The sequence below is a fragment of the Passer domesticus genome, chromosome 4 (genome assembly GCF_036417665.1).
Source record: "Passer domesticus isolate bPasDom1 chromosome 4, bPasDom1.hap1, whole genome shotgun sequence".
NCBI lineage: Eukaryota > Metazoa > Chordata > Aves > Passeriformes > Passeridae > Passer > Passer domesticus.
Window position 1 is genome coordinate 37,542,661 of NC_087477.1, and position 21,197 is coordinate 37,563,857.

Genomic DNA, 21,197 nt, shown 5'->3' on the forward strand with positions numbered 1-21,197 from the left:
CTTCTGTAATTCGTATGGATTTAATAAGGAGTAATTTAAGAGAATCACAGGAGTGACCTGTGGCTTTCATAAACCTAACATGGACAACTGTATTTGATGCCTGCCAGGGTGGGAAATGCTTCTCTGTCAGTCATGTACTATTTTATCTGTTGTTATTAAATACCTTGATTGAAGCATTGGGGGCCTCATTTCTAGATAGAGGTACATCAAGGTAGTGATACAGCTTCTCACAATTAATCAGTAGTGGTGTCTGTTTCTGAATTACCACTGATTGAATGTGACTTGTCAAATAATTTTAAAGGCCTCTATGTACTAGCAAGTTTATTGCCATGAAAATCCCATGGAGAAAAGGCGATGAAGTTCAGCACTTCAGTCCTTTTTGTGTGGTAGAAAGCTGTGGTAGAAGCTGAGCTATCCAAAGTATGGCTGTCTGGGTTTTGGCACAGAGGCTTACTGGAGTGCTCCTATCAGTATCTGACAATTATGCCAGCTGCAATGATGCAGCAGTCTAAGAAGGAGGGCACTAACCCCACCAATTTTATATTTTCTCTTTATAACTTGGGTACTTGGTTCGTTAACAATTTGTAAAGTTGCTCAGAAACATGTGACAGGCAAACACACGAGCACACAACCCCAGGCAGAAATATTGCTGAAGAATATCTGAAAAGCAGAATATTCACAATTCATTGCAAAATTATTGATGCAGCAGAAATTTGATATTGCAGATGCCTGACTCTCCACCAAGCTAGTAGAGTCAGTCCTAAGAAATACGGTCACATTCACAAGAGTACATGGATAAATATGATCCACTGAAAAAGCACCAGTGCAGCTACTGTGAGGGGGAGTCTCATAGCATGCTGTAGAGTGTCAGTAAGTCTGCAGATAAAAGGGATCCAGCCAACATGTTATGCTGGGATGTTCAGAAGATCACTGATATTGTTCCACAACAGAATATTTTAGCAATATAAGATTGCTGTGGGGTTAGAGGAAATGTTCATTTTCAAACTGAAAGCTGATTAAAGGTGAGGAAGCTGAGTCAGTGGCCACTTTTCACAATGGAGAAAAGTCAGCAGTAACATCCTTTTCAGATCACTACTGGGCCTGTTTTGATTCTGAAACATCATCAGTGACAAAACTGAGAGTGACGAGTTAAATCTATAATTTTTGGATATGCATTTTGAGTAAATAAAATGCTACATCAATGATGAAGGACATTCAACAAACATCATAAAACTGAATGAGCAAAAAGCTCATTAGTGGATACACTTTACTTTAGGTAAATAAGACCAAATTAATTTATGAAAAAGTGACCTTACCCAGGCTACATTGTGCTGGACTTCAAACTGTATGTTATCACTTCCATAAAAGAAATTTTAAAGTCATTACCAGGGATTCCCTGAAATTCTTGGCTTAATGCACTGAAGCTGATAAAAAGCCAATGAAGTTGTGGTCATCAGAAGGAATGATGCTGTGAGCAAGACTGACATTTTGCTCCTGTGTAAAACTGATGTGTCTGTGTCTTGAGTGCTGGGCACAGTTCCAGTCTCTGCACCTGAAGAATAAAATAGTGGAGCTGGAAAATGCCAGAAGAGAATAGCTACAATGATTGACACAGGAGAGCAATCGTCTTCCAAGGAGAGATTAAAAATAGAGACTCTTCAGATTGGAAAGAAAAAGGCTGAAGTGGTATATGACTGAGATGTATATTGGGATATGAAAGTGATGTCTAAACTAAATGTTTGTCACTGCTAATACATCTTGTAACACTAAAGCTAAGAAACATTTTGGAAAACTAGTAGGAGATAATTTAAAAGACATAGAATAATCCTTGATAAGGCAGGTAATGAACTTCTGGACTTTCTTACCCAGAATATTTTGTAGGCATGGCGTCAGCAGGTTGAAAAGGTGATTAGATAGACTCACAGATAAGAAACCTATAAAGAGATATTAAAAGGAATAGTCAAGGGAGTATATAGCCTCTAGCATTAACACCACTGCAGTTCCTAAACAGATAAGAGGGAAAGAGACCACAGAAAGTGGTCTCCCTAAATAGCATCACTTCATGTCCTGCAGTGCCCTTGCCAATGATCTACTTTTTATATGCTTGAGTGGGTCTAATTTCATGACAGGTTTTCCCTCAGCAGTAACATTGTATGGCCAATTTACAACAGATGCTGGTGTGAAGTGTGGGTTGAGATTGGTGTTAGTGCACTTATGACTACCACATGCTGCATTATACCAACCGACTTCTGACTTGGTACAATTGGTCTAGCATGTTTCTTTGTGGGGATTGCTCTGGGCCTTCTTAGCCAATGAGGTGCTCAAGCTCTTTGTCAGGTTTTGGGTGAAGGGGAAGAGATGTTCTATGCAGACCAGCAAATACAAGATACGTTCCTATTTCAGAAAGGACTTGTGGGGAAAAAAGGTTATTTCTTAGGGACTCTTGACTGCAAGGACATTCTTAATGTAGGAATTACTCTTTGAACAGAGCTATAGCAAAAACTTAACGTAGAAACTTCCAAAAGTATCACTGTCATGACCCCTGTAGTGTCAGAGACAGGACAGAGTGGTATTGACCCCCCTACTAAACAGCTGATGCAAAAAAAGGTGTCTCCATTGGCAATTGACACCCCTGAGCTGGATCTGACTTCCTTTATACAGCTTCTTTCATTAACCTGTACAAGTCACTTCTATGGACATGGAGTAAAAGTCCCTTAATTTCTTGTTTAATAAGAATAATTGTTGTCTTTGGATCAGCAGGCTTCTGTATTTCCCATGGTTCTTTTCCTTTCCAGAAAGGATTCTCAGTGTCTTGGAATGAGTGTCTTGCTAAATAAAGACTATCGCATATGTCGTCCCCAGCTTTAGCAGGGACTTGGGTGTTTGCTCTTGGCAGATGATACTGATGTGGCTGAGTTCCCAAAGTTCCAGTGGGTTTCTCAATGGCAACTGTGATAACAAAATGTGCTTATAGAGTTTTCCAAAATATAAATTTTATTTCTATATATTTGCATTCATTCAATGCAAAAGACTTTTTCCTGGGTGACAGTGAAGTAAGTAATAGAATCACAGAATATTTTGGGTTGGAAAGGACCCTAAAATAATCTAGCTCTAATTCCTGTGCCAAGGGCAGGAACACCTTTTACTAGATCAGGTAGCAGTAAGCATGGGGATTCAAAAATCCCCCTCCGCCTCATGATCTCCAGAGGAGACAATTTCTCACCAAGCTACCAAAGTTTCATTGTTCAGATATATGATGCAGTATGATAGGCAACCCAGCTAACAACAGCCACAATAGCTTTCTCGTTCTGCTTGTGAAATTGGAATCTGTGGCCAATGACTAATGATGTAGTAGGCAACAATTGTGCCTTCAGCAAGACTGCAGTTCTGCTGTTTCTCTCCATGTGAGGCAAAGTGAGAACTATGAGAAATATGATGATGACAATGGTCTTAGCTCCAAAGAACTACAAAGGGAATAGTCTGTTTCTGATTCTGACTGTCTATCTTGAGGGCTTCAAGGTGAGGTAAAAGTCATGCATAAGAATCTCACGATACCTCTGGAATTCCTCAGTCCATCTCAGAGTTGTCATCTCAAATTGTAGGATAGCCCATTTGTTTGTATCCCGCATTGGCAAAGCTTTTAGTGCAAGGGCTTCCTGGTTGAAAGACTCCTTTCACCTCTCAGTGGCTCCAGAAGTTTTGCTGCTTGTTCCTATTCCTTAGCAGAACCCATTCCTGATGAATGGAAATTTGACAGCTTATTTATGGGAAAGATTGCAGAGGCTTGAAGCAGCAAGCAAACGTAAGTTTTCCACTGAGAGCACTATAAAGTACAGCTGTGAATGAATGGCTGCCCTGATTCCCTTGGCTGGTGCTGGATGAAGAAAGAGGAGAAGGAACAGAATACAATATGATTTTTTTATCCTTTGGTATAAACAAGAAATAGAGCACCTCAGATAGGCATTAATGCTCCATAAAATTGAGGTGCTCTCACAATGATGCATATATTACCTGAAGGGAATATAGAAAGACTGTGAACCAAAGAATTGATTATTGCTGCTTTGAAACTAGAGCAATTCAAGTGTGAGCCTGCTTAAAATACCTGTTGGAAACCTATTTCTGACTAGAAACATTTAGAGATAATTTGTCACATTGCTGCACACCATCAAGAGCCAAAGCAGAAAGAGAGATATTTTAACCTTTTGCCTTCCAGAGGGAAGTGCAAAGGAGAGAAAGGAGAAGAGGGAACTGCCAAGATCAGTGTTCCTATGAACAAAAGAGCAACCTACCTTGGGCTTCTCTGATCTTTCAGCTGCAAAACTGTGATGAAGCAAAAGCAGGAAAACTTGTTCATGTAAATGTGAGGTGGGGAGGTTTGGTTCTTGCCTAGTATGTGTTTCTCAGGAAAAAACCACAGGAGTGACTTTACTTACTATCTAGACTGTCTAACCATCTCTCTGTACTGATAAGTTGGTGCGCAGAAAATTTGTGGGGGATGATGCTGACAGAGGAAATAGAAGCAAAAAAAGCACTATTTATGCAGAAAGAGTAGGCCCTCAAAGCTACAAAACAGGCTAATTGTTTAATTTAATGGGAAATTGTGGGAGAAAACACTTATTGAGGTAAATTGCCATTGGGAGAACAAATTTAGAAAATTCTTAAGTGCCTTGCAAATTTGGCTGATGCTGAAATGCAGCTTTGGAATCTAACTTAAAGATACCCATTTACCTTGTTCTGAATGAAGAGTTATCAGACAATACCTAAAGCACCTGAAGGAAAACCTTGAGGAACACAGAGTGCATTAGTTTTAGGTAGTGTGTGTTTACAAAAGTCATCAGGTACTCTTCTCCCAAACATCCACTAAGTTTTTTTTCCAGCTTTTGTCTCTAATGCATTTCCCAAATGATTGGAGAAAATTAGGCAGGACAAGAGTTTCAGTCTCCCACACTCTTCCAAGATATTTTTAAAGGAGCACATGGCAGGAAAGTTCCTAGTAGCTCACTGTAATGATTTTTACCCAATGTCTAAAGGTGTTTGTTTATTCTAAGTGGTATTACTTTCATCTGTTTAAAGGATGTAATAAAATCCCTAAAAACTATTATGGTAGCATCCATCTTGATTAGCTCTTGGCAAGTAGGACTGCCCATTGTCACACAGACACCCTCAACTAATTGTGCCCCCTATAAACAGTAAAATATTTGGTCATTAAAGCCACAAGAAATATCTCATATTACTCAAATAAGACGGTACTTTCCATTTGAGTTTACCTCCGGCAAATTAAACAGGCCCCCTTGAAACAGTGACAAGAAGAGTTATAGGAGCTTAGCACCAGGCACCAATTACAATTTGAGAACTAAATGCCATAATTAACAAGACGTACACTTTAATCTAAAGCAACTCAAATATGTGGCTGGATAAAGAAAAAAGGTGAGGGTAAACTCTGTAATTATAATAAATCAGTGTACTGAGAAAGTGTGTACCCTTGAGGTATATTCTTTTATTCTGCAATTAACTTTCAAGTGTTTTGCTTAATAACACCCTCTTCCATGCACACATTAAAAAAAAAACTTCCTTGAATTCTCATATTCCCCAGCCCTCTGAATAAGCATTCATTTCCACAGACACATTTCCTCCAGTCTGTGAGTGATAGGTGTGTGCCAGTAGTGCTGCCTGGCAGTTTCTCCACTAGCTCTGGGCTTCTTCTGCATACCCTGTAATGGCCCAGTTTTGCCTTTGTGGGCAGGAGCTGAAGGAGCAGGAGCAGTATTTGTACATCCCGCTCAGTGCAGAGCTGGGGCAGTGCTGAGTGCTTTTGAAAATCCCATTGCAAACTTCTTTAGCATAAAGGAAGCTTTAAAAAATAATAAGATTTCTCACTAACATATAAGTAACATGAATTTGTATACTTAATTTTACATTATTATCTGATAAATAAAATCATGGTCCTGATATTTTTTCTTCAGTGTATTTAAAGGACAGCCTAATGCATCTTCCCAAGGGCTTTATTTATAAATACCTCTGCTTTTGCCATATTTCTGTCCTCTGCAATAGAATTCTAGGATATAGTAATCATCTAGAATTTCTCCATGCTCTTGATAACAAAAATAGGTGAGAATTCCCTTGCTTTTTAAGACAGAACAGTAGCCTCTTCTAATTTAGAAAACTATGTGCCAGAACCAGACAAGTGAAGAGGAAAGGAGAAGTGACTGTTAAAAGTGAAGCTTTGTGAGTATAAGATGAATGTGTCAAGGTTAAAGTATTCCTCTAATCCCAGAGTGAGGAGGGAAAGCTGTAGCTAATAAAGTCCATCCATGCAGTTTTATCCACTTGCATGCACTTTACTAGAGGAAGAGGTGCAGTCCGGAGACCAATTACAAATCACTCGTCTGATTCTTTTAATCCCTTTATTTCCATATCTGATCAAAATAAAGATTTAGTTTTTTCCTGTGTCTAAGAAAAGAAAAGTCCCAAATTTATCTGCAATACATTGTTTTCTGTTATTGACATGCAGCTCATATTTTATTCTGAAGCTTTTCTGTTCCTCTGACTCTGACTTTCCCATGGCTATGCATGGGTCTAGATTTGTGTTTGTTCATTGTTTTTTTGCTGGTTTGACATGGTTTGGGGAAAAATGGGACCATAAAGCTCAATTCCATTAGAAAGCCCCTACTTTAGATTGACCCTGGGCAATCTCCACTGGAACCAGGGCTGAAAATTGGAAGGACAAGCATATGCACAGCAACAGACAGAACTGATTCCTTAGTACTGTTCTGGTTATGCAAATGTGTTTCTGTTTTCAAACTACTGTAGTTTTTTCTAAAACTTTGGCCATGAATTGTGGTACAGCTGAACCCACAGTTTCAGCTACAGGCAGAGACAATGTCAAGGGCTTTCAGTATTTTGAGTAAGAGCAGAGGAGGTCACTGCTTTAACACCTTCAACAGGTCACATATTTGGGAATGGTACTGGGCAAGGCAAGGGGGGAGTTCCCTCTTCTCACCTAAGGGCATTTTAGCTATTGCTGGTCATCAAGAAAGGCAGGGAATGGTTCAGAAGCTCAATATATTTTGTTCAGCACCATGATGAAGAACTGAGAATCTTAACAGAAAATTCACAGCTTCAGGGAGTTTGAGTGCAAAAGTCTGCTAAAGCCTAAGTGTTTGTGTTGGTGATTGGACATAGATACTTGTTAAAGAAGATCCTGTCTTGATTGTAAAAAGGTGGAGCACTTAATTGAACCTCTCCCTTATTAAGGATATGTAATATTATTCTCCATTTTAGAAATTTGTTTTCTGCATTTCATTAGTCCTTTGAGTGATCTCTTATATGTTTTGTCCTAGCCAAGCCTACTAGCCTATATTATCCCTAAGCAGAGCAGTGTGAGTGAACATGACAGTTACTTCTGGCATTCAGTGTGGTAGAACATGCATTTTATTCTCTTAATCATTACGCTCCAGATGCAAGAAGTGCCCCACATCAATGAAGTGAGCTTCAGCCTATGTCTGCTGTGCAGGTGCTAACTCTGCAAGCTCTTTCTGCTCCTTATCACTCATTCTCTCCCTGTTGTTCTTTCACTCTGGGGCTGTGTTTCTAATGCTGCTCCCCAGCAATGAGAATAAAGTGGGTGCCTGCAAGACAACAAACCCTGAAGTCTGACTGTTGCAGTGCTGGTGATAAGATGTAAACTAAGATTGTATAACTCTTCCAGCAAAGAAGTCTAGCTGTGAGTGAGATACTCTGAGCAAAGCTCATGGGGTTTGATTCTGTCCTCAGATAGGGAGAGCCCCAGTGATGCAGAGTGTCTTATCAGATCAACCACCTGATTTTACAAGATTTGCAGAATGCTGTGCCCTTAAGCTAAGGTAGATGCTGAGCGCTGGGTATGTGCTGCACTTTCATTCAGTGATGGTGTAATTTCTTAATGCCTTCTCTGTCACTTAGAAACTGTGCCTTGTGTTAGAGGAACCCAGCTGTAGTATCACAGCAGTCTCCACCACTGACTGGGCTCTGTTGAGAATTCTCTATCAAGAATTACCTGCATGTTGTGAGTTGGTGAGAAAAAGCAAAACAGGGCCTGTTTGAATGCCAAAGAAGAAATCCAGAGTGCAAAAAGGTTTGCCTGAAGTGGCCAGGTGTCTGCTCTGGGCTGATCTATTTAGCACAACTTGCTTTATGTGGCCAGGAACAGAGACTAAATGATTATTTAACTGATGTGTTTATAGAGTTAATGAGTAGCAGTTAATGCTACTTAAAGCTTCTATGCCATGGTTTGCTCAAATGTCTGGAGAATCCTCCTCTTGAAATGTTTACCTGTCTTTTTGCCATTTCTCCCTGCAGTACCTTATTGACCCAAAGGAACTGTGAGCCTGATCCACTGGCAGAATTGAGTTAACAGGAACTGTCAGCAATACTTAGCTTAATCCATTTGTATGGGAGTATTGAATACCTTAGTTAACTTCTAACAATATTTTCATTATTTTTTTTTCTTCATTATTTATTTATTTATTTTCATTCTTTACTTGTATTTTCACGCTACTCTGACAAGTATGAACCATTATTGATTTGGCATTGCTAGGCTAAAATATTATTACTAAACATGTTAGTAACCTACTGGTCACTCTGTGTGCTTATATTTCTAATATGTCTTTTATGTTTAGAGAATTAAGTAAGTTTTGCAGGAGAAAATGAACATGGCTGGTTACTTTTGAATTTGTAGCCTGTGCTGTTACTTGTAGGAATAAATCTAGTTTGATTGTGGATGAAAGTTTCAAAACCATGCGGGGAACTATTCCTTTTTGAACACACTTGTCTAAATCTCTGCTAGAGGCTTGATGTTCTCAATGCACATCTTGAAGCACTTGCACAAAGTGGCATTGCTGAAGCTCCTGCTCACTCCTTTCATTTTACATGTGACTGCTGACAAAAGTTTCTTAGAACCCAAACTGGTTTTGAAAGTGGGGTGAGGACCTAAAATAATTTAGATGTCTTTGTTCCCTGTCTAGTAATCAGGCAACAAATTCTGAAAAATCCAGATCAGCCTGTACCCAAGGTAATAATTCTCTGCAGATCTTTTCTGTGTGCTGCTTTCTTGCTATTTCGCACTTGCTCTGAAGCATCTGGGTTGCCTTACTGTGTTGGATCATGTCAAGATGCTTTCCTAGTCCATTAGATCTTGCAGGACATCTTGTGAAAAGGCATTTGTAGGCTCATGTGATTTTCTTCTGCATTGCAGAGGCTGGGTTTCTAGAGAGGTCAAGGTAAAAGTCTCTACAGGTTGCAGTTTTTGGAATGAGGTTTAGGTGCATAAATCAATATATGCACTTGAAAAAAAAATTACTTTTGCTCTTTCCAGCATATTTTTGAGGTTGGTAAGATTTCTTTCCCTTGTGTTCATGAAATGCTTGCCCCTATCTTTTCATGTATCTGTATTTATACATATGCTACAAATAAAAGTAGATTTGAGGGCAAACACTGTAGAATATTGCCTCAGGATTTAAGCTGAGATTGTAATATGTTGCTTGAAGGCTCTGCACAATACTGCTTGAACAAAGAAACTCTTTCAATCCAAAAGGGTTTGTTTTCTGTAATGATTCTCAAACCCAATCAATATTTGTTTTATTAACCTGATGGGTGGATTCAGTTTAAAGTCTTAGTGTAGTTTGTTTGAAGTGCTTTGTACTTGGAAGCTCTGTGAGAGGTAAACAATACTGAGAGTCACAGCAACAGTGGCCTATTGTATTGAGTAAGTCCCTTTTGTACAGAGGCTGTTGACCACTTGTGTTGTTTTTTGAGGATATCAGCCCATGCTTTTTTTCCTGACACAACCTCCAGCATTCAAACATCCCGAAGATTGGTAAATATTTATCAAGATGCTTTAAAAATATTTTGCTCACAAATGTTTGCTGACTCTACTGTGCAGTTTTCTTCTCTTTTAATACTGTGGTACAGATGCAGGAGGAGGTGAACAAGATCATTGTTTGCCAACATCAAGAGCAATGCAGCTGTGCCTGATTATATTAAATCATACGATGACGCACCATTTTTGACATATGCAGAATCTCTTTATTGTAAATTAATCACTCTAAGAATCTATTTTCATTGGTTAGAGCATTAGTGTTTTGCCTCTTTATGTTTTGCATTATTTAGAATCATCATGGACCGAGATGTTTATTTACATAATTAGCTCCATATGCCTTCACTATATTCAACATATGGCTGCAGCTATGCAGGACTCCTGTCCCTTCAAGAAGCTGTGCTGGCCCTAGAGGCAAGCCTGGGAGAGATCCTCTGGGCATCTGCATGAGCCTACAGTCTTCACCCCCTTGAGTACTGGTGTGGTGTGCCAGCCACTTTGAACTTAAAATATACTTTTCCTCTTTAGCTGGGATAGTAAAGAATAAAATATCCATGCCTATGATAGCAAGGCTGGCCAGTGGGAGGTTTTATGTGGAGGACCAAACTGTTCTGCAAAACCCTGGTATTGTCTTAGCTGCAAGGGAGAAGCCTTCTCAAAAGCTGACTGTGGCCTCAATTCATTATGATTTTGAGGCATCTGTAGTCCTGCCAGACCTTCATGCTCAAAAATCCCAAGTTACTCTCCAACATAATGTGAGGTTGATGGCAAAATCATGAGATTTTAAAAAAAAAATCAGTTCTGGATTATTTTATTTTCTTTGATGTTCAAGGCTTCCCATTTCCAAGCTTTTGTTTGAGAATATGAACACTAGAAACTTTGCTTTAAATGAAAGCTGAGAAAAATCCAAAACTGCAGGATCCCTGGGTACTATGACTTTGGCTATGACTTCCCCTGCACTTCAATTTCAGCTATTGCTGCATTTGAAATCCTGGCTTGTGGTCACTTGTTGGTTGTTTCCATGATTGCTGCCATGGGTACACCTCATAAAGCAGCCATCCTGCTCCTCTGATCCTCCATCTGCTTCTCAGCTGATCATCAAGGGGATGAAGCCTACGTGCTCTTAGCCAAGGCAGGGAGGTGCCAAGTGGAGGAATAAAGCAGGAGTGAGTTTGTAACTCAGCAGGAAGGAAAACTGCAGACCTGCACTCAGAAAATGTGTGAAAGGGAAATATTAAAGAGGGAGCAGACAAAGTTTAAAGAAAAGGAATAGGCAACCTAAACCTGGTGAAAGAGAGACCCACTTCAATTTTTAGTTTGTTTCTGGGAAATTCCACTAAAGCAGCCTTGCTCTGGTATTGGTATTTTCTACATCCTTATCACAGTTTCCACGTGTGTCTGTGGAGAGAATGATTGTACCCAAACGCTGGCAGCACCTAAGGTATCTGACTGAGTTAAGGCATCAGATATAATTTGGGAGCATGGTTCCCCAGTGAATGCTTCAAAACAGTGAAGGGTGCTTAAAGGTGTGCTAGTCAGAGGATGTACAATTTCCCTGTAGCTGCTGCTTCCTTCTGATTTTATATTCTGTTTCATGAAAATACTAAGTGCGAGTGCCCCAGATCTGCAGCACATATGCTGGATAGTTAGCAAGGGAACTCAGTACAGCTAGGAGAGCTGTGCCAGCCATCCTCACAGTAGTGGAACACTGCTCTGTTATTTACCAGTTTTATTCCCCGAGCCCTCAGGAATAAGGGAAGAATTACTGCCCCTTTCCAAGGGATATCGACACTTAGGCAGATTAAAGACCTTGCTGATGGTTGCACACAAAGCCTGTACTAAATCTGACAAATACATTTAAGCCTCTAGAATCCTAATCCAGAACCCTTTCTAGGACAGGAAAGATAGCTAATCTGAGCTCTTGAACTCTGTGTGTGTGAGAGCCCTTTCAGCAGGGTTGGCATGGGAAGGCAGCAGCCCACTGCTGGCACTGGCTGGCCAGAGCAGGCTCCCAGTTGCAAGGCAGCAGAGTTAGCACTGAGGTGGCCCTCTTTGCTCCTGGTAGTAAAGTGGTGGAATGCACAGAGATGTCCTATCCAACCTTTAGAGTTTTCCCAAGGTTTTCTATCTGCTGCCCTTTTGAATGACATCTTCTCAGCCAGAGGCTTGGGACATGGTTGGGGCCCCAGCTGTGTTCCTGCTTTATAGCCCAATAAAAGGTAAGGGGATACCCACAGAAAGGAGACATAGGACTGTGAACCAGGAAAGAGCTGGGGATGAGTTGAAATACAGTCTTTCTGTCTTGCAGCTGTACCCCTAGAATAGATTAATGTGCAGTTAGTAAAAACAGTAAATTTTGCTTCAGTGCTCTGAACCACTTTTTCTCTCCTGTACGTGGCTTACGTATGAATGTAGGGCAGATTTAGGCCAGCAATGACGACAAGTTATGAAGTGTACATATCTTCTCCCCCTCCTCCAACAATGTGTGCTTCATCCTTGAGCTTCCAACCTGATCCTCTTTTTCTCCCAAGGCTGTAGTTCCTTTGCTCTGTTGCAGTGGCTTTGCAGGCTTGGCTGATAGACTGCAACATATATCCACAGAGAAGCATATGCATGGGCAATATGATTCATGCTGTGTGAGTGAACTCTTCCCAACAGCTTTAAGCAATCGGTAATTTCCCTCAGGCTCTGCCCCTTCCAGTGCTTGCCACCCCAGCAACAACAATAAGGCAGTGACACCAAGAATGACCCATGTTACACATTGACCAGAAGATACTGACCTGGGCTAAGTATTTCTGTCAGTCATGGGCCATCCCACATCTACTCACAGAGAACACCACAGTGGATTGTAGCATTAAATCCTCTCTCTGCATTATACTGAATACCATTCATTTTGGACAATGCACAAGAACTGTTTTTGTTATTCATTACCAAGTCCTCTGAGGATATGCCTTTTTTCTCTCTTTCTTCTGGTGATTGTTCTAAAACCCTTGAATCTTTAATTGGAATGAAAATTTGCTTTATTGCTCAAGAGTCTTAACAATATAGCAGTTTGAATGAAATGCTCAGACACAGCTCAGCATGCTCCCTTCCACTCTGTTCTCAGCCCCCCTCTCTCCCATGTGCTATGCAGACATGTACACTTTTCTTGCCTCCTTAAACACATTCTGTTCCAAGACTTCCACTCAGAGAGATGCTGTATAACCCCCACTGCATGAGCAGCTACCTTTTCCATCTTCAGCTTGCTCCTTTTTCATCATAATTGTTCCATATATTCTCTCCTTTCCCTAACACCTCCTGCACTGAGGTGCATCCTGCCACTGAGGTCCTGCCATGATGACTGCCACTGTGGAAAAAAGAGCACAGCACTTGCTTCTCCATGTCTGGGTTTTACTCCTGGCTGGAGTGGTAGGAAGAGAATCCCTTGAACGATAAATTGGCTTGGGTTTTCAGAAGGAACAACATTTCCAATGGACTTGAGCTTAGTGTCATGAATCTCTGCATAAATTATTGGTTTAACAAAATAATAATCTTTATGGAAAACATATAAAATATTTCCCTTTTCCAAAAAAGCTATTTCAGTAACTCTATATGACTTTATCATCCAGTCTGTAGAAGAAGGACAAAGCAGCTAAGAGTCCTCAAGTCTATAGGTCACTCACCTCTTCTCTCCTGACACATAAGGATTGCTCATTCATCAGATACTTACTTTTCCCTCCAAGTAGAAAGGGACAGGAAAAGTTGAAACAAAGATGACTTTATTCCCATTTTCTGCTTTCTCAATGCTTTTTGTGCAGGGCTTAAGTGGGAATAGTATTCAGAAAAAAAAAAAAAGAAGTGTGTTTGAGTACAAGCTCCTGTTTAAACAGGATACATTTCAGGCTGCCAAGAGGACTTTTACAGAACTAAATACAAGGTTCTTAACCAAAAAGGAAAATTAATTTAATATCTTGACAGAGCCTTTTTATTATTTATTTTTACAAGGGACTATTCATGTGTGTGCACGATTCCTTAGCCTTACATAACTGACATGCTTTTATGCATCTATAAATATTCAGGTTAGCATATGCAGGACATTGATTTTATGGGTGATACCAAGTCTTACATTTGGTGCAGAAGGACGGTTCTGATGACTGGCTCGTAATTATTTCTTTTTTAAATGTGTAATCCGTGTGATTCAAAAGCTGCTTTGTTGTTGGAGACACGGCCTGAAAAAAAGAGCTCAGCTTGTTATTTCGCGCAACCGGGCTTTCACCGTCGCGGCGTCGAGCAGAAAGATGAGTCTGCTCATGATGTTTACCCACCTTGGGCCCGTGTTTGCCTAATATATATGAAAGGGATCCTGTTATCATCAGGCAGGCATTCCGGAGGAAACACTTTGGGAGCCGCAGCCAGGGAGGGGAGCGGGGGATGCTCCCTCCCTCCCTCTGTCCCCACCGCGGTCTGTCCGTCCCTCCAGCACCATCTAGCGGGACCCCCGTGGGTGCCGGGGGCTGGAGATTCAGGGGAGTGCTCCGGTGGTCTCACCAAAGAGCGTGGGTACTTCTCTCCTTGCGGCTGTAATTTTCCCAGGCTGGGTTGGTTCCTGACCCGCTTGCCCGCTGGACACCAGGGCTCGCCGGTGCTCCCGCTCGGCCCTTGCCGCTGTTCTGCACGAGCGGGGAAAACCGCTGTGCCTATTTTTGCTTCGGCTTTCCCATCTGTGTAACACATGTCATGGTTGAGTAAGGTTAATAGGAGGCATAAATAAAGGCAAATGACCACGAAATCCTGAACTCAGATCTGCTGATAATACAGTTTTGCTACTTGTCGCCTGATTTGCTCTCAGCTTTTGGTGTGGCTTTACCATCCTGCTCACCGCACACCGAGGCAAATGCTGTGCCTGCATCCTAGGGCAGCTGGCCTGCATGTGCCCTGGCCAGAGCAGAGCGTGTTTATTTAGAGTTAAAAAGTAACATTTGGCCGATGGAAAGGGATAATGAGGGAAACAGACTGGGGCAGGATGCTTCTGTAGCAGAGTAAATAGGCTGCTTGAAGAGGGAGCAGCTCATCTGGGATAGGGTGGCAGGATAGGGCCCATGTGCCAGGAGTATGCCCAGGGCTATGGCTGCACAAGTAGAGATGCTTCAAAGAAAAACTGTCTGGAAACTGAGGCAGGATTTCCCCTTACCTTAACTGAAGGGCAGTACTGCCTGACATACATTGTAGAATAAAACCTGACAGATTTGTACTGATGTTGCTTTCATTTTTCTTGGCCTGGGCAGGGGGCAAGCCTGCCCTGTAGCCTCTGTGGGGATGCATAACACAGGTTGTGTTCCCAGCATCCCAGGATAGGAGTGCACACAACTGTCATGCTGGTGTTCCACTGCAGGAAGCTGCTGGTTTCAAAGAAAAATCATAGTCATTGTGTATTTGCATAAGGCAGAGCTCAGAGACCTTCTGGCAAGCAAAAATAGAAATGTCTTTCCCCCAAATGTAAGCAGCCCTTGCCAATCAACTGGTGTGTTGAACGTTTAGCCGTAGCTCAGAGAGACCTTCGCAGTGAACCATATCAGCCTGTTAATAACATGAAGATGCCTACTAATAGAGTGGATATAGCTGGATCCTGGGTTAAATATACTCAAAGGCCCTCAGGATATGATTAAAAACTTGTAAACCCCCACCATCTTAAGCAGCAATTCCACCACCTCTCTCTCCTGCATTTCCTGAAGAAAGGGACAGCAATCCATATTTTTCTTTCAAATCTCATAAAAGTTCAGTTTTCATTACATACTATTAGAAACAAAGGCTTAAATTTACCAATGGAACAGATATGATTGTGAACAAGTCAAACTCCCCCCTTAGCTCTCATCTATCATCTGAGGCGTGGTTCCCACTGGGTGTCTGCTGTATTGGCAGCAAAGGTGCCTGGTAGCATCAGCTGCCACGTGACATGCACACCTATCCAGATTAATATTTTGGAGGGCACCAAACAGACATTATAAACTAAGATTTGATCTTAGTTTTACAACAGAATTAGGTCTTAAGTAGTTCTCAGATTTGTGCCTGGTTTAATAGGGCAACCCAGCAAGCAGTATCTTCTTGAGCATAACCTTGTGTTAGATTAGAGAATCAGGCAAACAATCTTTTGGTAGGTTACAGACAACTTCACTGAGGTTTCTCATGTTTTGAGACCTTGCCTGATTCAGGCCCACAAAGATTATCAGTTCCCTGATCTGTTATTTCTTTGTTAATTCAATAGTAGTTTGGGGAGTTGTAAGTTGTCATCCAGAATTTCTACCAAATCACTTCTACCCTGGATTACTGATCTGTGTTTTTGCAGATCTGGCTGAGAATGAAATTTGCTTCTGAGCAGCTGCCAAACAGGGCATCTGTCAAGAAATTTACATACTGTTATATTTCTGTAGTTCCGTACTCTATGTAAATAATGTTTGCCTCCTGGCATCTTCCTCACAGAATTGATTTCTTCCCTGTGGTTTCTTGCCAGAATCTTGGCCATTTCAATAATTGAGTCTCACACTGAGACCTCAGAAATGTTAATACCCAAAAGCACTAAAATCACAGAACACTGCACGATTAAGACTGTTCTAAAAACTGCGTCAACAATCAAAACCAGCATATCTAGAGAAACATCATATTTGCTTGCTCAAGTTCTGTGCCCCTTCATAATACCACAGATGGAAACTGGAGCAACACCTGCTCAGTTGATATTTGTATTCTAGAGAAAGGTGGCCGGTACAGTTATGCCCATTCCATTTCACCCAGCACCAGAATAAGGGGATCAAGGGTTGTATGGGAGTGTTGAGAAGGTAGGCTCATCACCAGTTTCACCAATCCATATGTAATGCAAAATATCCCATTACCCACAGCCAGCTAGTACAGTGCTCCTCTGGCTCAGTTCAGGAAATAGCAGCAACCTGAGAGTCAGGAATTTATAACCAGCTCCCTAAGGATCTCTTTAATCTTGATCCAGGAGGGAATGCATCTCCAGCCTTTATCAGCAGGGTCTTCCCAGGCAGGGTCTGATTCTTGTCTCTGTGAGTGCTGTATCAACGAAATCATATGTACATCTAGGCAGCTAAATAAAACAGGTCCAGGGAGCAAGCTGGACTGCAGATTGCCTTTGCTTCCTAATTATTAGCACACTCCTTACGCGACCCAGGGAAAAGCGTACGCAAGGACTATTCCCAGCTGTGTGGTATGTTGAATGCTACACTGTCTGGCTCCTTCCAGCTTCTGTGGTTTGCTTAACTTCATCCATGACACCATCCTCCCAGGCTTTGCACCCTTGGGAGGCCCCCTCGTGCCTACCTGCCCCAGGGCATGCAAGGTATAACCTCAGCATCTCGCTATGAAATCTCGGAAGCTGCAACACATTATGCACACACTTTGAACTGAAATAAATAGATGAAAAATAGTAATTATATATTAGACTTCAGGGCATCTATGGAGCCTGTGAAAGACTCTGGAAAGTGCTACATGGTGTGGTTAGGTCATAAAAAGTCCCTGGTCCTGTTTGATTAACTCTGTAGTTAAAGGTGTTGGTATTAGAAAGAGTGTTGTTATGTTTACCATGTTTCAGATAGTGAAAAAAATTGGTGAGCTGTGTAATCCACAAAGAAAAATAGCATCAACTCATCACTATGCCCTACAAACAAGTGAAAGGGTTGTGCAGTATAGGTGTTTCTCTAGTTTTGCATAATATTTCATATTCTCTCCCATGTTAGCTGTCCTGGTAGAGGCCCATTCTGCTTTCAAATGAAAAGTTACTTTATTACTTAAATGCATAAATCACAGTATTATCTCTGTATCTTGATGGACTATGTTTTCTAATGAACAAATATGTGTTCCATATTAATTGACATTATTGAAGGGAATTGGGTCCTCATATTTTTAAAGCTGAACTGAAAAGCATTCATAATTCATTCTCATCAATTTAGCTTTGCAGAAAAGAAGTATGAGATAGGAACTTCTTTGGTTTTTTCATGCTTTTCTGTGGAAAACATTTTTATATGTGATATGCTGTGAGATACAGGGAACAAGAGTTTAGAGAGTGAAGAAATATTGCATACATACACAGAATTACACTACTTTGAATTATAGCACTACAAACCCAAACAAAACCCATTGACTCTTAGTGAAGCTACTTTGGCTTTAAAGGCTATTTTTTTCTGGTCTACTCGAGTACAGACCTGTGAAATCTGAATAGGCAAGGCACCAAATGGGGCAAAGGCATAACAAAAATAGCAGGGCATGTGAGGTGGAAGCACATGGCCAGTTTGCTCCATAAGATCTGCTTCCACGTCCTGCTGAAGGTGAGTGAGACTGGAAGATCCCAGCCCAGTGGGAATGTTCGGGGAGGCAGTGTGTTGCATGGTCACAGCAGTAGAACTGGCCAGGATCTACTTCATTTTCAAAGTGTTTAAAAGAGGTAGAAAGGTTCTTACGGGGCCTCCCTCCCACTTCAAGATTACTCTAACCAGTTGAGCTCTGGAGGGTCAGCAGATGCTGTTGTTCTTTGCATGACTTCCCAGGGCACAGAAGTTATGCTGGGATTCTCTGAGTGAAGGCTCAAAAGCATGCTTTCTTGCTGTTATATAATTCTGTTTTTCTCCAGAGGCTGTTTACAGTAGATTCACATAGAGTAGTGAGCAACTGGCTCTCATTATTTTTATAAAACCTCCTGCTTGATCAGATCATGCTAGCAGAATCACTTCAGTCTTCTCTTTCTCTTAATTAGTTTATTTCTTCAGAAGGGATTTATTTTTTTCTGCAGTTCCACTGTATTTCCTATGTATATTCTAGAGCAAAAAGAAATCAATTTTTTGAAGAAGTTGCTTATTTAAAGAGGAAAGATCCTTGTTTAAGTGGGCTCCAGTCCATTAAGATCTGAGCTGGATGCTACTAAGTTAACAGCATTTCCAAACATATTCCTTGGGTGTTTAGCAAGATTTAGGGAGTTGCCATGGAGGCTTATTTGCCTTCAGATGAGTCAGAATTATTGAAATACATCTATCTGAATCAGAAGATTTTATTCCAAGTTATGAAATGGGTGCAAGCCTTCCTCTTTGAACAGCACCTCCCTTTGCAGCTCCCTTTCTGCCAGCTTGCTGTCACTTTGTTCCCAAAGCCCTTTTCAGGTCCTCTCCTGCTCTAGTGATTTTGTGAGGGTGTCTTCTCTGCTTCTTCAACTGGAATTTGAGGCAATGTGCCTTTCCACCACAAACCTGGTGGAAACTTTTGAAATCAATGGAAATATTTTCTTTCATTGGCTGTGCTAGTTGTTTGATTACCCACACCCCATCTGCCACCCTTCAGGGGAATTAGATGGAGTCCCTTTTGAATCCCCAGTAAATGTGCAATCACTGGAATGTCTCCTCTCTCCCTGTGCTTTTGGGCTGCCCAATTTCTATATGACCTCATTCTTCAGAACAGTGTTGTCCTTATCCAAGGAAATGTAAACTGTAAATTGAAGGAGAGATTTACAGAACAATTGTCTTCACTGGACATTACATCCATGATTACCTTAAAAATTCTTCCCTTTATGTTACCTTAAAAATAAATCACAGACCTGAGTGGAGAAAAAAATATTAATAGAAGAGTGATCAAATGTTGCCCTTTCTTCTTCCCAAGGTCTGTGAACTGGAATGCATTTGAAATTCTTCAGTCTCATGTCAACAGCAGGAATAAGTATTCAGGCCTGCCACCAGCAGAGCCCCGTGCTGTTGTTGGCTTGCAATTGCAACAGCTCCCTTTTGTGTTAGGTGGGCTAACACTGTCTACAGGAATGTTACATCTCCCTGAGCATCAAGATGGGTTTCTTTTCCCCTGCATCCTCTGAACCCTTACAGTATCAGCAAAGATGCTATCAGTTACCCCTTCATGCACACCCACATCGGTTTATCTCTGTAGTGAGGAGTGTAATTGCTAATGTCTGTAGAGATGCACATACAGGTACAAAGATCAATATAGTAAGCATATGTCAAGCATAATTATGATACACCTGTGTGCATGTCTTCCTCTGTGTGGAAAAAACAGCACCAAAAAACATTTTGGTTGTGGTCTTAACCCAAATGCACTTTACCAGCCTCAGGTTTTTACAGAGCCACTTATCTCTAGTTCTGCATTACCTCAAAGCAGGGATTTCCCATGTTACTTTTTGCAATGCCAGAAGCACTAATCAAATGGAAAGAGGTCTGATGCAGCCATATGTAACAGCATGACCTGGAATTGCTTGCTTTTGGCTGTGGGAAACCTTGCTCTACCTTTATGAGGAAGTCTAGATGAAAGGAAGATCATGAAAGGGTCTGCAGCTACAGCAAGGTGAAACCTGGGGTACTGAAGGCACAGAAGAGCAGACACTCAGCTGATGTCATTATTCCTAGGATTTTTAATTAAGTGAAATTAAATTAACCTATTTTCCCAAATACTCAGTGTTTCAAATTCCAGGCAAGACAGTGGGAGCAGAGGAGTGGTGCCTGACTAGAGCAGGTGGACACTCAACTCTGTTTTGTAAGCATGGATTTTCACACAACAATTCTTCTGGTTAACTCCCACACCACAGAAGGTTAAATGCAATTTTTAGTTTTCATTCTTAACAAAAAAATGGAATGTGTCTAGCAATCTGCCTTCAGAGGTTATCCCAGGCACATGCACCTTGTCTCCTATGGCTTTTTTGTCAGTGACACATTTTACTTTTCTGACATAATCATGATGTCAAAGTTGGTATAAAGTTGTCACATTGGTTTGAACTCGGCAGTAGGCATTTTCAGATTTATGCAGAGTCAGACTTATTAGCCCACAAATTAGTTACAAACTGTTGCCATTCACACACAGAGCCAGGACTGAGATATCTATGGAAGTGTGCTAAGATTTGAGTGTGCTTTTTGTTGAAAAGGTGTCTCACATCTCAGAAGATTATTTGCTCTTAAAAAGCCTTACTTCTATCAAAAATCTTGTAGCACCAAAAAACATTGTAAAAATTGAAGGAACTGAGTGCCAAAGTTGTTACACTCAAGAAATCTGGGAAGAAGTCACACAAATAGGATCAGTCTGTGATTCTTCCCATTTGCAGCAAAGTGAAGTAAATAGTTAATAGTCCACCAAATGTCTTCCTTCCTTGGAGCAAAGCACTCACTGTGCTACCTTTTGCAGTTTCCTCAAACATGATCTCACCCTAGAGCATGTGTTCAAAGTGCTAACTAAGAAGAGGCAGATGAGGTATTCATCTTTCATCATATCCCAAGGGATCTGGAGCATTTGGTCTTGTAGCACTTGCAGCCTGTGTGTCTGGGGATTTGGGACCCTCTGGGTGTTTGTCAGTGGGGCTGACCCATTTGTCTTT

The 21,197-nt window shown here is 41.1% G+C and overlaps 2 long non-coding RNA genes across 5 annotated transcripts in view; one reads left to right on the top strand and one right to left on the bottom strand.

Annotated features, from left to right (window-relative positions):
• Nucleotides 1–21,197, top strand: part of LOC135298960 (uncharacterized) — a 167,866-nt gene that overhangs the window by 114,272 nt on the left and 32,397 nt on the right. The gene's annotated exons all lie outside the window — the stretch shown is intronic.
• Nucleotides 13,994–14,243, bottom strand: LOC135299972 (uncharacterized). Its single transcript, XR_010361820.1, has 2 exons — nt 14,158–14,243; nt 13,994–14,061 (listed from the first exon to the last, which is right to left on the bottom strand). It is a non-coding gene; the product is annotated as an uncharacterized LOC135299972 (long non-coding RNA).